Source organism: Panthera tigris, chromosome D2 (assembly GCF_018350195.1).
Source record: "Panthera tigris isolate Pti1 chromosome D2, P.tigris_Pti1_mat1.1, whole genome shotgun sequence".
Classification (NCBI taxonomy): domain Eukaryota; kingdom Metazoa; phylum Chordata; class Mammalia; order Carnivora; family Felidae; genus Panthera; species Panthera tigris.
In genome coordinates, this window is record NC_056670.1 from 77,663,568 (window position 1) to 77,681,467 (window position 17,900).

Below are 17,900 nucleotides of genomic sequence, written 5' to 3' on the forward strand. Positions count from 1 at the left end.
TAACAACTACACGGTGCTAACAGACTTACTGTCATGCAGCCTTCCTTCTCCAACTTCACCCACTACCTTGGTTCTATACCCACAAACTAGTAATCTGATTCTTCTGGGAGTTCTCTCTAGTTTTTATTTTGTTTCCTACTAAATAAATCTCACTAAGATTTCTTGGATGGGCTAGGGAACCAGATTTCCTAATTTCAAACACTGGTTCCCCAGAATTGTGTGATCTTGGGCACATTACTCAACTGCTATGTGCCTTAATTTCCTCACCTACAATATGGGTACTATAATAGAATATATTTGCCTGTAATACATCCATGAGTGTCTATATACATGTATACACAATATTATTTATATATACACATCTACACACACACATAGATACACAGATGTGGCTGGAGGACCACCGTGGAGGTTAAAGATGCTGAAAGCATCATTTACTTAGTGCTGCACACCAGGAAGTCTATATAAACGTTAGTTCTATAATAACTATCGCCATCATTGTTGTCATCAAATATTTGCCTTTTGCTGAGGTGAGAGAACTGACCTAGAGAAACTTAAACACACTGAGAAGTGTGTTTAAATGTTTGACTTTCAAACATCAGCATCTGCATTAGGCCTGGCCTTTCTCCCAGGGTTGTGGCTAGGTTCCGGGAGACAGTCCCCTAAGGAAATAGAGCCCAAGTGCATGGCACTTCCCTCACCCTGGCTCGTGCCACACTCCATTGGTCAAGAAAGTCACAAAGGCCCACCTGGTTTTACGAAGGGATGATACAGAGACTCCTCCTTCCGACATGGGACTGTCAAGGTTTCAGAGGGCTCGAGGAACAGGAGAGATTTTGTAGACACCTTTAGAAAATACAATTGACCACTATGCCCTTCTTTGCCAGCACCTCAATCCTACATTGGTTGGCATCCTCTTCCTCCAAACACATCACCTACGAGGTTTCTCTGGTCTCTAGTTTCTAAAAAGAACGTGCTGGGATTTTCCCATCAGCTCTTCCTATTCTTCCCGTTTTCTCTGTCCTTGCAGATTACATTTTAAGGCCTTTCACATGCTTGTGGAAGGAGAGGAAATGAGTTCATTTAATCAAATCATGTTGCACTTGAAGCCCCCACAGGTTTCCCTTCCACGTGAACTTGCCCCTCCTTTCACTCTGTCTGGGGCGAACCTCCTTCCTTTATGATCGACCTGCAGAAATCATCTTCCTGTTTCAAAGCCAGTCCTACATAAACTGATCTCACAAAGCAGATGAAATGTCTGTCACCAATAGTGTTGTTAGACTCCTAGAGGTATCCCTCTTACTTGCCCTGATAGCACAAAGTGTGTGGTTTCTCCATCCTGTCACTGACTGTAAATCCTGAGGGGTGAACTCTATCAACTTTTTCCCCTATTAGGCATTAAGGGAATGTTCTATGGTTAAAAATACCACTGTGCTGGCGGCAAAAAAAATGTCTTTAGTGCAAGAAAGAGCACTCTGTAATCTCCAGATTACATCGTACTGGGCAACTCCCATGGAAATACTCTGGTCAGCTGTCCACAAAGCCATGGCCATCACATCCAGATGGCCCTCAAGTCAAGGATTCCCTGAAGTTCTTCTGCCGTCAGTGGGACAGGGATACGTGTGCAAGGCTGAGACCCAAGGACCTCTGCCTTTCCCCCTCCAGAAGCCAGATGTTGCTGTTCACTGGGGTCTTCTGGCACTTCCGGGAAGGAGAAAGTCCAGCACTGATGTTCCAAGACCATTGATCTCTCTATCTGCCCAACCCAGAGGAATTATGACAACAGCAGTATATTGGCCCACTGTAACAGGATCAAGGCAACATGCTGACATAAATAAAGGTCAATCTCACAATATCCCGCTGCTCTGTCTCCCCAGGAGCTTCCATGACCGTGAGGCTGGTGAATGGCACAGGGAGGTGCTCGGGCCGAGTGGAGGTTCTCGTCCAGGGCACATGGGGGACCGTGTGTGATGACTTCTGGGACCTGGCCGAGGCCACAGTCGTGTGCCGCCAGCTGCAGTGTGGCCAGGCCGTGGCAGCACCCACGGGGGCCCACTTCGGGGCAGGCTCTGGGAAGATTTTGCTGGACGACTTGCAGTGTGCGGGCAGCGAGAGTCACCTGGGGCAGTGCGTGCACAGGGGTGAGGCCGGGCACAACTGCGGGCACCTGGAGGATGCTGGTGTCGTCTGCACAGGTGAGGTGCTGACTGTCAGTCCTCACTTGGAAGGCTACTGTTATCCCCTCACTACTCATTCTCCATACACACAGCCAGCACGGTCCAGAAATGTCAGTGGATCAAGGCAGGCCACTGGTGTTGTCTACACGCTTTCAAAGTTGTGCATTGACCTGACCATCCCCTTGGCTGCAGATTGCTGAGTATGGCTCATGATCACAGATCCAGGCTCAGATGTGACCTGTTTGGTTTGAAAATTCAGGCTGAACTCGAACTCAGCCAAAACACATTATCTGGCATAAAAATCCAAATTCTTCCATTTGTGAAAAAAAAAAGTATAAACAGAAGTTAAAGCTCAAAACAACAAATTCTTTTATTACGTTCACCAACTGGATCTGAGAAAGAGCTGACTCTTTGGTCATGAAACAGCTTTCCAGTTCACACAGTCCCCGTCACTCAAACCCCTTACTTGTTTTATTCCCACGGCCCTTGGAAACTTTCGAGTTTGAGTTTGTGACCTCTGGTGATGGGCCAAATTTTTCAGCTGGTGTTCCAAGCCTTCCACGTCTAAGCCTGGTGACCTTCCCAAACCTATGTGTCTTTCCAGTTGACACTCTGCCTCACAGAATCTTTCCTGATTCTGTCCCTCTGGCAGCTGGGATAACGTTCCTACGAATGACAAGCTCTGCCAGGATACACCTGGCTCGTCCTGAGCCATACCCCTCAACATCTAAGGTCCCTGGGGGAGCACTGCCTTCTGATAAGAACAGATACTACACTTGATCTTAGCCAAAAGGCCGAGAAGCGATGAGCACTGCCTTCTGAAGCTCCCCTGGGACGCTCAGCATTTGCTGACTGGTCTCATGGCTCAAATCCCCAGGACATGCTAAGATCCTCAAGGGCATGGTCTCTGCTTCTGTCTGCCTCCAAGCTCCCTAAAACTAGAATGTTACCAGTAAATAATCACTAAATAAGACACGTTAACATGCTCAGTCTCTTTCCATGTTGACAGGTGTTCAGTCCACAGCTGCTTTGCCCCCAGGTAGGACCCGTCTTACATTTGGCCTCATCTACTAGACGTGGTGTGAGGTTTAGAGTCAGATCCTGGTTTGGTTCCCAGCTTCATTATTCACCCATCTGTCTGTTCATGGATATTGACTGAGTGTCCACCACATGCTGAACTCTGTGCCGGTAAACACTGGAGCCACAGCAGAGGTCAAACCCCTCCCCCCAGTGCTCTTCCTTCACAGGGTCTGCACCCTAATGGGAGGGGCAGACATGGCATATGCTCACCCTCAGTTATACGACCTCAGCCAAGTGATGTCATCTCTTGATCCCGTTTCATCTTCATTTCTCTTCGTAGGAGTCAGAATAACATAGAGAATTGAATAATTGAGAATTGCATGTGACAATGCCCAAAACGCCTGGCACCAGACAAGCACTGGTGCCAGGCACTCACACAATCTTTTCTTTTGGTCAAATGCCAACTAAGGGAGGCTGTGTGGGGGGGAGGGGGGTGGGAGCCAAAGGGCCTGAGCTGAAGGAATCTGATCCTGGCTGGTCTCTCTCCAGGTGAATGACGTTGGCCCTCACTCTCCATGTCATTAGAACAGGCACATTGGAGTCCAGGATCCATAAAATTCTATGCCTTTGACATTCTGTGACTAACAAGGAGAGGATCAGCAGCCACGTGGATTGGTTGAATGAAGTGTGTGGCACTGTGGCAAGTGAGAGGTGGTCATTGAAGGACGGAGATGTAGGTCTTATACTAGAAATTGGGGGACCCTTTCCCATCTGACATTTTATTGTGATGATTGTCAAATATGCAGCAGAATTTGAAGGATTTGAAAATGAGCTCCTAAAAAAAAAAAAAAAAAAGAAAAGAAAATGAGCTCCTACCTACCTAGATCACACGATAAATTTATCAATATGTCTATCATCCCTTTATTCATCCATCAACCCATCATATTTTTAATTAATATTTGATTTGTGCACCATAAAACTCACCCATTTTCAGGTCCAGTTGGATGGATTTGGGTGATTGTGTGCAGCTGTATAATCACCACCACTATCAAGATGTAAAATAGTTTCTTTGCCCTCAAAGATTTCTGGTGCATTTCAGAGTTGATGCCCTCCTCTCTCTCCTGCACTCCACTTCCAGGAACTGCTTTGTGAATCTCCTTGCTTTGTTCAGGTGATGTCATGACACACATGGAGAGAAGGCAGCAAAGAAAGAGATGATGGCCAACTGATGATCTCTCCTACGGCAGGTCACATGGGGCAAATTGTCCACGAGTCTTGCTTTTCTGATGGCCATGTAGTGCATGTTCATTCATCAACAGGCAATAATACCATGCTCTGTCCTAAGTGAAGATCTTGTGGCTGTGAGGTCCTGGACTTAGAATACAGTGTCGTGGTTATTCCTGGTGAATCCTGGGAGAAGGCAGATGACGCCTTGAAGCAACTGTATCTTCTCCCAATGTTTTGACTGCTCCCAGATGACCATCCTTCTTTTTTACCCACCAACAGCCTATGAGAACCTACTTCCCACATCAGTGACTCAACACTCACCTTCTTCTGCACCTCCAGGTAAGACTGTTTCTCTTTATGATATGTCTTCTGAACAACTTTGTTCATTCAACAATGAATGAGTGAATGAATATATGTCACTAAGGATTCATAATGTCACTGGGGTTATAGATAGCAATAAACAGAGTTGATCCTCAAGTAAGTTAAGTCCATGGGAAGAGGGGGGAAGAAACTGTTACCAAAAAGTGTGGTGAATACTCTAATGGGGAAGCACAGAATGCCATAGGCTCCCAGAAGAGGGTCTCCATCCAGATCCAAGGGTTCTTGGCAGGACTTGAAGGATGAGGGGGCAATGGGATTATGTCAAGCAGGGAAGAAACCAGATAGACTCCCTATGAGCTGCAGGGTTGGAGACATTAACATGTGTTCCAAATTAGAACTTAGGGCTGGCCGATAACCATACAGAATTAGTGAACAGTGAGTTGGCTCTTTGAGATGGTTTTCTGCTGTGATCAGGGATGAGCAATATTTTAGGATATTCAGCCCTGAGTTAGTTTTTTTTTTCTTTTACAAATTAGGTCTAGTCTGAGGTCAGATAAGGTAGGAGTAAAACATTGGACTCCTGAGTCTCTTAATCTAGCTGTACAGTCAAAAGATTAAAAAAGGGGGGCACCTGGGTGGCTCAGTCGGTTAAGCTTCTGACTTCTGCTCGTGTCATGATCTCGCGGTTCATGAGTTCAAGCTGTGCTGACAGCTCAGAGACTGGAGCCTGCTTCAGATTCTGTGTCTTCTTCTCTCTCTGCTCCTTGCCTGTTCGTACTCTGTCTCTGTCTCTCAAAAATAAATAAACATTTAAAAAAAGAAGAAAAAGAAAAAAGATTCAGGAAGGAGAGAGAGGAGCCATTATCACTCTTCAGGGTTTGAGCATCCCTGGTAGAATAGTGCCCAGCAGGTGCCATAGCTCCTGGCCGTTGGCCATGGCTTTGAGGGCGTGGTGATTACCAAAGGCGCCATTGTTGGCTCTGTGAGTTCAATCACATGAATTCACACTCCACATCTTTCTTTTTTGTGTTTTTTATAAGTTTACATTTTTTATATATCTGCCCAAGCTTTCTTCTTTACATCCATTTTTTTTTATTGAGGTATAATTAACATATCACATTGTATTAGTTTCAGGTCTACAGCATAATGATTCCATATTTGTATATGTTGCAAAATGGTCACCACAAAATGTAACTTATCTTAACAGATAAGCAAGTGTGTAAATTATCTATTGCCATGTAAAACCATCCCAAAGCACAATGGTTTAAAATGACCATCATTTATCATTGCTCATGAGTCTAAGGGTCACCTGGGCAGCTCTGCCAATCTAAGATAGGCGTGGCTGGTCTTGGCTGACTCGGCTGGGCTTGCTCATGCATCTGTGACTATCCAGCAAGTCAGGTGAAGACTGCCTGGCCTTGGATGGCCTCCCTCACATGTCTTATAGTTCCATAGCTGTTATTGGAGGTAACGGAGGCAATGAGGTCATGTGTCTTTTGTCACCCACAGGCTAGCTCAAGCTTATTCGCATGATTACCTCAGTGTTCCCAGGGAGTAAACTGAAGCCTGTCATGCCTCTTGAGGCCTCAGTTTCACATGAGTGCACCATTACTTCTGCCATATTCTACTGGCCAATGCAAGTCCCAGGCCACCAGCTTAGAACCTCTTGGGCAGAGCTGCAATGTCACATTGTAAAGAGTGGGGAGATTGGGAAGAGAAGAACTGTGGTCATTTTGGTAAATACTCTACCACAGGCAAGCGGCCTTAAATAGAGTGTGGATAAGGGAGACATTAGAGGCTTCTCAAAGCAGACGCACGTGGAGAATGGCATGGGATCTCACACGACAGCGTGAAGAGTGTGAATAACAAAGTCATAGAAAGTAAGAAAAGTTAGGTTGGGTATCAGATAGTCTGGTCATCAAAAGGCAGAGCGAGTGGCCATCACCCCTTGACCCCTGGTTCTTCCCCAGGAGGCTGGGCCCCCGTGCGGCTGGTAGGTGGCCACGGGAGGTGTGCAGGCCGCGTGGAACTCTTCTACCGGGGAGTCTGGGGGACCGTGTGTGATGACCTCTGGGATCTGTCAGAAGCAAACATCATCTGCAGGCAGCTGGGGTGTGGCTGGGCCATTTCAGCCCCAGGTGAGGCCCACTTTGGGGAAGGATCTGGGAAAATCCTCCTTGACAATGTGCGCTGCAGGGGGGATGAACAGCACCTGGAGGAGTGCTCCCACATCGGCTGGCTTTCCCACAACTGTGGGCACGGAGAAGATGCCGGCGTGATCTGTTCAGGTAAACCCCTGCTCCCCTCCCTGGCAGAGCCCAGCCTTGGCTCTTTCCAAGACAGTACTTTTCAAAAGACAACGTAAATGTAGCTATTGAGAAAGAACCAATACGTTATTTGCTTACAGCAGATATCTTAACCCTTCACACTTACAGATGCTGAATATTCTATGGCCACACCACCAGGTAAGGAAGGAAATATTTACATGTGCAGTTTACCCAAACTTTGGGGAAGAGGTTCTGCTGGAAATTGGATATGTCATTCTCCAGGCCAGTGGAGTGCCTGGGACACACGGAGTCACCTGACTGTCTGGTGGGAGAAATGGATAGTACCTTAGAAATCATCTGATCCAGCCTCACTTTCTACTTCTTCCCCATTTTACACAGAGGCAGCAGATTTTAAATTTCCCAGACCTCTGCATAGCACTTTCAGGTTGTCAGCTCTGGGGGTTGCAAGGTAATGGCAATGAGATATGGGTGGCTAGGGTAGGGGGTGGTGAAAACATAAGAGGTGGGGAAGGACACTTCCTACCCAGGGGCAGATGGCTGGTGGGCTGGACCTGGCCACAGTCAAGGTGACCCAATTCTATCCCCACCCTCTCCCTGCCTCTGCCTTGTTCCTGGTGCCCCCAGAGCCGCCTTTGCCGTTGGTTTTCCTGCATGCTCTGAGCGCCAGCACCCAGAGTTTTCCATGCCAGTGCCATCTCTCCTTCTCAATCTCCCACATTCCCTGATGCCCTGCCCTCAGCTTTGGGTCGGACAATGGGTCATAAGTAAGGCTGAGTGGAAAAGCTCTGATAAAGCCTCAGGCACATTGCCTCCTGGGTTGTCTAGCAGGTGGGAATGCATTGGTCCCAGGAAAGGGTCTCCGGGGGACACAAAGGAGGATCTGCAGCATCCTTAGGTGCTGACTCACCAGGTCAAAAGAAGGGATGAATCAGTGCCTCTTCCTATTCTTACCTCGAAGTGCCCTTGGGTCACTGGAGTTGTCTACGGGTGCCAGAATTTCATGTCCTTAGTTTTCTTAATCCCTGAATTTTAAGATATCTCATTTGTGTGTCTGACAAGAGGATAATTTATCAAAATCTGGGAAGGATCTAGATCAGTGCTTCTTCCATCTCCTACATATTAACATCCCCAACATGCTCTGGCCTTTGCCCCCAGAGATGACTTAGCAGTTCTAGGAGGGACCCCACACTGTATTTGTTATGAGCTGCTTCAGAGTATCATGTGCAGATGGGATGGGGACCTCAGCACCAGCTGATGAGCCACATGTCCTGTGTGTGTTTGACAGATCACCCATTGGCCCTCACAGCAGGAACAATGATGGCAGGTGAGACTTTGGTATCCTTGGCTGCTCTGACCACCATCTTCCAGCTCAAGCCCTGAAGTGGTTCTCCAAGGAAAGGGAGCAAAAATACTACTGCCCTATCTGGCTCATCCCTCGGAACTCATGTTCTGAATAAAGTGTCCAATAATGAAGGCTGATAAATTTACAGTTCCAGTTCCATTTCTGTGTAGTCAAAGAAGGCAGTCCAAATAATCAAGTAATGCCGGCCTGTGTGGTCTCCACCACGGGCACTACATGTGAAGGACATTGCAGCTCTTAACACAGCAATGTTGCCAGGGCGCTACCCAAGAGCATCATTTCAGAGAGCTGCCTCCATAATGACCTTGTTCTTCTTCCCCACCTTTTCCTTTCTCTGACAATCTCTGTCTTCCTTGTTTGTCCTTTCTCTTTCATCTTCCATTTCCATCCCCCCCCGCCTTTCTTGTTGCCTGTATCTTGGGATTCCAGAAGCTTCACTAAACTTTTCTTAGCACCACTTGGAGATAAAGGACTAAAATAATACTGATGCCTGGAGGGCCTGGCTGGTCCTTCTATGGAAGAGACACGGGTAGATGACCAGAGCCAATCAAGTGTAGGTCCAGTTCTCACACAGACAGATAATCTGATGGAGAATGCCACTGTCATAGGTGTTATCTTTAATTTTGTGCTGAGTATTGGACAGATGGATAGACAGACAGACAAGCAGATGGGAAAACAAATGGACAGGTTGTGAACAGGCAGACACAGAATGATGTCATTGTTGGAGGGGTGGATGACTCAGGGAAAGTTCTTACTACCGAGTGGATTTCTAATAGCATAATTTTAATAAATTATAACAGATGACAGATGGAACACTGACATCTTCATACACATACAGGCTCCATGTAGGCTCAGCTTTAATTGGGAAAATGAAGCTGCTTACTCATTACTACTGGTGGCCTGACAAAAATCAAAGCCGCAGGACCCACCACTAGGGAGTAACCAGAGGGAAAGATTCTGACTGATATTGGGTAACTGCTCTGCCCCGTAAGACCATGTCAGTGGTAGAATTCTCAAAAAAAGAGAGAGATGTTTCAAAACTCTGACACTTTCATGCCCTAATTTCCTAAGTTTCCAAGAGTTTTTAGACTGGTTTATGTGTCTGATATGTCTTAAGACAATACCCACAAGGTAACGACCCACGAGACCTTTTTTGTGGAAAAAAAAAATGAAAGGAAAATAAAGCGTAAATCACAAAATGAATGAACTGAACAATGAAAAAGACTGAAATTCTAAAATACCTTTCTGCTTTTAGAAAAATCTCAGTGTGGCAGCATTATCGCTAACTCATCTGGAGCGATTAGGAATCCCCCACGGAATGAAATGCATGACAACATAACCTGTGTGTGGGAAATCAAGGCAAAGGCATCTGATCATATACTGCTGGCATTTCCGTATCTTAAGTAAGTCACAAGTACATTATTTAAGTACATGTGCAGTTTAAAGTTCCAAGCATTTTCCCATGCTTGATTCTCATAAGCAAAAGAGTCCTTCACACCCTTTTGAATTTTGAATTTTGAAATAATTGTAGACATATAGGAAGTCACAAAAACAATACATAGAGTCCCGCATACACATCACTCAGCTTCCCCCAATGGTGGCTTTTATATAACTGTAGGACAATGTCAAATCAGGAAGTAATACAATACTGTTGGCTGGGCTACATATCTTATTCTGCTCTCAACATTTCCTACATCTACGTGTGGGTGTGTGCGTGTGTGCGTGCACACACGTGTGTGAGAGAAGGAGAGAGAGAGTGAGAGGGTGGGAGGGAGAGAGAGAGAAGGAATGTATGTTTCAATGTCTGGTTAAAGATGCAGACACCCCCCCAACAGACCTAATAAATTAAGAAATTTCAGGTTTTAATATTGTAAGTAGTCAAGTCTGATGTCGTTTGCAAATGAGTGTCTTATGGAAATTAATTCCCAGGAACAACTTGAATTATTTATTACTTTTGAATTTTGCTTAATCAAAAGATGACTTAGGGGCACCTGGGTGACTCAGTCGGTGAAGTGTCTGACTTTTGATTTCAGCTCAGGTCATGATGTCATAGTCCATGAGTTTAAGCCCTCGTCGGGCTCTGCACTGACAGCACAGACCCTACTTGGGATTCTCTCTCTCTGCCTCTCCCCTGCTTGTGCTCTCTCTCTCTCTCTCAATAAATAAGTAGACTTGAAAAAAAAAAAAAAAGATGACTGGGGCGCCTGGGTGGCTCAGTCGGTTAAGCGTCTGACTTCGGCTAAGGTCATGATCTCGCGGTTTCTGAGTTCGAGCCCCACATCGGGCTCTGTGCTGACAGCTCAGAGCCTGGAGCCTGCTTTGGATTCTGTGTCTCCCTCTCTCTCTGCCCCTCCCCTGCTCACGCTCTGTCTCTCCCTGTCTCAAAAATAAGTAAAACATTAAAAAAAACCTTTTTTTAAAAAAAAAATATGACTTAGAGGGCACCACTCATGAGGCCAAGGCATGGAAATGGTCTTCTGACTCTAACACCAGGGATCTGGACAAAACCCCACAACGTAGAACAAGAGCTGACAGATCGTATGACTTGCACAAAGCAAGCTGGGCAGACCTCTGGGCAGGTCTCCTGTAAAGTTTGTAAATAAGTTATTTGCAACCTGAAGCCATGTCCCACAGGCAGTCCGTTGCTTGGCCCGGCCTTGGCCTTGGGCTTCCAGGCACCCACAGTCCCAGGCATCAGCAGGTGTCCATCTGTTGTCTCAGCCTCCTCTTCCCTCTTCCAGGGAAAATCCCATCCCCTTAAGAAAAGGTGGGATAAAAAGAACCCAAACTATGTTTAAATGACTGACAGGCTTTTAATCTGCCCCAGCTTCGTTGTCTTGAAAGAAAGGGTCTGCCTCATGGCTACCTCCAAGATCCGCTAATGGGGAGGCCAAGAGGCAGCCATTTGTCTTTGCTTCCCTAGCCTCGACTGCACCAATGAATATTTTGAAATCCTGGACGGCCCTCCATCCTCGGCAAAGTCCCTGGGGAAGACCTGCTCTGGTTCCTACCTCACCTTCGCGTCCTCCTCCAGCTCATTGACCCTCGTGTACTTCCGAAGCTTCAACAACATGGGGAAAAACTTCATCGCTTATTATTATTCTGCAGCCAAAGGTATGAATGGTGGTTAGGAGCAGGAGCTTTGGAGCGAGAGCTGGACGGCCCGCCTCGGGGCTAGTTAGAGCCAGCCGCTTACTCTCTAATGCTGGACAAGAGACCTGACCTCTCTGTGCCTCAATCCATTCCCCCTATAATGGGAATAAGAGAAGCTTACCTCCTAGGCTTGTTGTGGGGCTTACCTGAAATGACACAAGTAAAGCCCTTAGCACAGTGATGGCGCATCATAAGTGCTGAATACTTGGCAACTTCACCATGGATCTGGTGTCCCATAAACACCTCATTGCAGTCAGCCCATTAGGAAGCCATTTCTGGAGTTACTCTGGATCTAGTACTAGGTGGGTGGTTTCAAACTTACACCTTTAAAAGAAGGTGTGGTCTCAGCCTAGGAGGGGCTTGGGTACAACCTAGAAGTTCAAGACGAGCACATGATGCAATGAGAGGACAAGTAGAATATACTAAATGAAGGCAAACAAATAGAATAGACTAGAATAGACTAAACTGACACCCACACATGCATCTCAGCAAAAAAACATTAGAAAAGAGAGAGAGAGAGAGAGAGAGAGAGAGAGAGAGAGAGAGACGCAGGCTGTACACATGAGGGAAACATAGGAGGAAACAGCCTTACGTTTGTCTTTAAGCCTGGCCAAGCTGTGAGTCGAGAAATAGGGAGGGGGCACAGCAGGTGAGGGAGCCATATGAGCACAGAGATGGGGTGTATAGGACTTGCAGCCAGAAGGCAGACAGAAGCTAAGCCAAGGTTGGTTTCTGATGAAACCCAGGTTCTCAAGGTTTGGTAAGCACAACGAAGGTGATCAAAATAGCAACAAACATTTACCAAACGCCTATTTCATGCCAGGCAACACTATAAGCACTTTATATGCGTTCCCTCCTTATCCTCACACAAACCCATGGTTCTTCCCCTTTTATGGATGAGGAAACTGAGGCATAAAAGGTTCAGTAATTGTCCTGAGGTCACCCACGGATGGGTCCTTCACTATTTACCACTAAGAGAAAAAAGGCTGCCTCACGGACCTCATGTGCAGTTCTAGCATCCACCCTGGTCCACCAGTCAGTCTGAACCACAGTTCAGACCAGTCTCCCACTCTGTTAGCAGGAGCTGGGGAGGCTCAGTAGCAAGCTTGGGAAATATGCCGTGAAACAGAGAGGAGATGCTCTGTGTCACAAAGTGGATCAGAGAAAGTCACTGTCACTGTGACTGAACAGTTACTGATGAGGTTTCTCTATCATTGCAGAGGCGGTTTCCCGGACCCCACATCTAATCAGTGAGTCACGTTTACTATTGTCACTTTACCTTCATTCTTCCTTCGTGTGTCTGCCTCTGTCCCCACTGCTGGTGCTTTTATTTGCATAGTTTGATCTCTCTCTTACGTTTCTGAATTCCCCGTATCCGTCCAGCTAGCCGAGACATTCTGTCTGCACACATCTTGCACAAGTTTGATGCTCATTCACTGTGGAACCAAGTGACACATACCAACAGTTGGGTCTCTGTAAATTGGTAACCGTCAATTTGATTTCTCAATTCCTTGCTTTTATCAAAGACATTGAAGCGCACCTAATCAAGCATTCCCCATTTAGGGAAAGTTAACAAAACAGCAGCACATGGAAGAAATGCCTTTTTCCCTGGAAGGACACCCTGCATGTTCACATTTTGGCACAGAATGGCACAACTTAAGTGTTGTTATATTTCCAGCAGCTGAGAAGAGGAGGACGATATCATTTCAGCTGGATGAGGAATAGCAAGATCACGTGTAAACAGAGTTTGATTGGGGGGGGGGGTCACTCATTATAAAGATGCCAGGGAGAAAGAGTCAACCAGAATCTTGGTGCTTAAGGGAGGTGGCCATCTTGACTTACCCACATCCTCCCTTTTTACCTGAAGGGTGTCATCTTGTATTCACAGCAATCCCAATGACAACACCCAAGACAGTGACAGCAAGACCAGGTAAGCCCTGGGATGCGTTCATTCGTTTACCAAGTATTCTTTGCTCTTGGCACCTGCATTTGTACCTACCTCATGGACAGGAACTAAAACTGCTGTAAGTAGTTCCTCTATTTGCAAAGGGGCCAGTTGACCCTATGCAGATTGGGGGGGGCATCCAAAACTCTTGGGATTCTTTGGCTTTAGCATCCCAGGGTGAGGAAAGTGCTTTTTTTTTTCTTCTTCAGTGTTTTTTGAGTCATCCAAGCCTGAGCACCTTACAAGTGCCTTCTAGTGGGGTCCTATCTTGTCTTTATTTGGCCAGTCCTGCTCATAGTTGCCCTATCTCTGCATCACTAACCGCCTTTTTCAAAATGAGTGGGCATCAGAGCCATTCCAGAGGCAGTGAGATGGAATAGCAGAGAAAAAGAGTGAACTTTGGCATCAGGAGAGTTGACTTCTCCAACTTTCAGTTTCCTTATGGATAAAACTGCTCTACGGGGACTTTTCTGCTTACCTCCTGAGTTATTGTACAGGTGAAGATGAACAAACACACACACGCATACAAACGCACTTCACAAAACCACAAATCACTGAATATTATTTACATTGTCTTTCTGCATTTAGCTAAAACAGATTGGCACATACCTCTGGCCCAAGAGATGCTCGACTAATAAATGTTTTAGGCTAAATGTTACCTTTGACAATCTTGATTATGTATTAACCTCCAACGAGGAGGTTAACTAGTTGACTGTTTCATCAAGTTGCCCATCCCTAATAGTGGTGTCAGGGTGGAGAGCTCAGCCAGCTCATCGGCAATGTGCTGTGTCCCAGAGGGCAATGCTCACCAGATCTCTGTCTGCAGGGGACTGGCCAGACCTGAGGCTGGTGGGTGGCTCAGGTCGGTGCTCAGGACGCGTGGAGGTCCTCCACCAGGAGGCCTGGGGCACCGTGTGTGATGACCTCTGGGACCTCAACGAAGCCGAGGTCGTGTGCCGACAGCTGGGGTGTGGACGGGCCGTGTCCGCCCTTGGGAAAGCCCACTTTGGTCCGGGCTCTGGAGACATCTTCCTGGACAACCTTCAGTGCTGCGGGGTGGAGCGCTCCCTGGGTCAGTGTGCCCACTCGGGCTGGTCGGAGCACAACTGTGGCCACCACGAAGACGCCGGTGTCATCTGCTCAGGTAGCCCCTCCTCTTTCAGACGCCATTGCCAGCCCCACCATGCTTTAAGACCACCCTGCTGGAATTCAGAGCAGGCCAGAGACAGGGAGAGGGGTCTCAACCAGGTGGCATTCGGTTTTTGTTTTATCTCTTCTAACTCGGTCAAAAATATAAGATTTTAACTGCTGACCTCCCAGAATAAAACCTTCTGATTTTCTAATTTGGTAGTAAGAATCACCAAAGGTAGGTGTGCTTTGCTGAGTATTGACAAGTGCAAAGAACATATTCAATTATGGGAATTTTTTTTAAGTTTATTTATTTATTTTGAGAGAGAGAGAGAGAGAGAGAGAGAGAGAGAGAGAGAGAGCATGAGCAAGGGAGGGTCAGAGAGAGAGGGAGAGAGAGAGACAGACCTGATGCAGGGCTCGAACTCATGAACCATGAGATCACGACCTAAGCAGAAATCAAGAGTCGGATGCTTAACCGACTGAACCACCCAGGTGCCCCTTTAAATACAGGAGTGGGAATTTTTAAGGAGTTTATCTAAAGGTCTTCCATTCAGAGGCAGTGAGGAGATGTCAAGCTGGACAGACTTGAGTCTGGATCCCAGAGCCGGTGCTGATATTCAGACTGGCATTTGGGCAACACTTAAGCTCTCAGAGCCTCAGTTTCTCCCTCTGTAAAATTGGAGACCGATTGCTGTCTTGCAGGACAGCTGAAAGGATTCGAGCTGTCTTTGTAAAGCACGTGCAGATACCTGCCAAAGGGACTGCGCGTTGGCTCATTTGTACTACTATCTTCCCCACTTAACACACCAAGGGAATCGGTGAATTAAAGTGGCTTATTTTAATCGCCTTATGACATTACAACTTTTTTTAATACTTTGGCTTTACTCGTGTGCAAAACACTAGTAGGGAGTGAGGACGTCACCTCTGGAACGTCAACCGATAACCCTTTCTGACAATGAGATGTCTTTTGCGAAACTAAGAGCTGTGATACCTGGTATGATTTGAAAGATCAGGAACTTGTTACTTAGAGTTGCTCATGTGAGGAGAGGCTCTGTCGGATGTCAGTACCTGCTCCCTGTGACTTTCATGCGAGGTGATACTTAAAAGCTTTGTCTGTTTGTTGGTGCGTTCATCTGTCCATCTGTTTGCTTCTTGGCGTCCTGTGATGCCTGGCATGCCTGACCTAGTTGCAACCCCATGAGCCGTGTGTTTTTCCTGTTTCCATGTTCTGGAAGATTATTGCCTATCTGAGTTTCCCCCCATGACTCCCCAAAGTCACATTCATCTGCCACAAAATCGGCAGTTCAAGTGATACCCCCCTGGTGGTTTCCTTGCCATGCAGGAGCAAGCCGAGAGAGAGAGAGAGAGAGAGAGAGAGAGAGAGACAGAGAGAGAGAGAGAGAGAGAGAGAGAAGCTCTCTGTTATGGCCTCGGATGAATCCTTCCCCTATCAGATCAATAAACATTTGCAAGGATATAATTAAAACCTTTGTTTTCAATAGCGGAAGGCAGGATTTTTGAAAAATACTGACATATGTATTCTTTATATAAACAGATGCTGAAGAATCACTTATTAATAATCCAGGTAGGTGACACTTTTTCTTGACAGGACTCAAATATCTGCTGTTCCTGATTTTTTTTTCTTGGGCTATTTATTGTCTCCCAGCTCTAAGTTCATTCTCTGTCTAAACTGCAGAGGTTTTCACACCTTTGGAATTATTATTTATGACTTTTTTACACGTGGTAATGGCTGTATGTGTGTGCGCACATATGTGTATGTGTGTCAGTCCATACTTTTTAGACACATGCATGAGGGAAACGACATTTCAGGGTCTGTTGGCATAACTATATGCTTTTCCCTCTGGCTCAAAGGCTTTTCCTCACCTCTTCCCTGACCCACTCCTTCTCAGTTTTTGGTTTTTGTTTTTTAATTTTTTTAATTTAAATTCAATTTAGTTAACATACAGTGTAGTCTTGGTTTCAGGAGTAGAACCCAGTGATTCATCACTTACCTGTGACACCCAGTGCTCATCCCAGCAGGTGCCCTCCTTAATGCCCATCACCCATCTAGCCCCTCCCGCACCCACCACCCCACCAGCAACCCTCAGTTTGTTCTCTGTATTCAAAAGTCTCTTATGGTTTACCTCCCTCTCTGTTTTTATCTTATTTTTCCTTCCTTCCCATATGTTCATCTGTTGTGTTTCTCAAATTCCACATCTGAGTGAAATCATATGGTATCTGTCTTTCTCTGACTGACTTATTTTACTTACCATAATATACTCTAGTCCCATCTTTAAAATGGCAAATTTCATTCTTTTTTGTCGTCAAGTAGTGTTCCATTGTATATATATACACCACATCTTCTTTGTCCATTCGTCAGGCAATGAACATTTGAGCTCTCTCCATAATTTGGCTACTATTGATAATGCTGCTATAAACATCGGGGTGCATGTGCCCCTTCAAATAAGCATTAGGGTAGGCTAAAATTAACAACTCAGGAAACAACAGGTGTTGGGGAGGATGTGGAGAAAGGGGAACCCCTCGGCGCTGTTGGTGGAAATGCAAACTGGTGCAGCCACTCTGGAAAACAGTATGGGGTTTCCTCGAAAAATTAAAAATAGAACTACTCTAGAACCCAGCAATTGCACTACTAGGTATTTAGCCTTCTCAGCATTTTAAGAGGATTCCTTCCAGGTGCCCCATTTGGTCTGTTCATAACATAGCACGTGTTCCCTTCACCACTTTTATCGCAGGGTGGAATAAAGCATGGTCCTAGTGTCTGCATGTGATTGAAGGACTTTAGGCTCCCTGAGGGCAGGAATCATATCTCTTGGTTTTATAGCAGCAGCATCAATGCCTAACAGGAAAGGCAATCAATAAATACCTTTCAAATGAAATTAAACTGGCTGAAGACCACACCCCCTGCAGCTCAGGAACACATGAGAAACATGAGGACACGTCCCAGGGCTCAAGACCGGGCATGTCCCTCTGCAACCCCATGGTCCTGCCGGCCTCAGAGGCCCGGTGCCGGTGAACCTCAGGTGGGTCATATGGAGACCACACTCACCAGATCTCTCTCTGCAGGGGACTGGCCAGACCTGAGGCTGGTGGGCGGCTCAGGTCGGTGCTCAGGACGCGTGGAGATCCTCCACCAGGAGGCCTGGGGCACCGTGTGTGACGACCTTTGGGATCTCAATGAAGCTGAGGTTGTGTGCCGACAGCTGGGGTGTGGATGGGCTGTGTCCGCCCTTGGGAAGGCCCACTTTGGCCCCGGCTCT

The 17,900-nt window shown here is 46.4% G+C and overlaps 1 long non-coding RNA gene and 1 pseudogene across 1 annotated transcript; both read right to left on the bottom strand.

The window, feature by feature from the left end:
- Window positions 1-2,543: 2,543 nt before the first annotated feature.
- LOC122232111 lies at window positions 2,544-17,772 on the bottom strand. The gene is made up of 3 exons (XR_006209472.1): window positions 17,690-17,772; window positions 12,826-12,982; window positions 2,544-4,032 (listed from the first exon to the last, which is right to left on the bottom strand). It is a non-coding gene; the product is annotated as an uncharacterized LOC122232111 (long non-coding RNA).
- On the bottom strand, window positions 2,835-2,983 carry LOC122232174 (annotated as a pseudogene).
- Window positions 17,773-17,900: the final 128 nt, after the last annotated feature.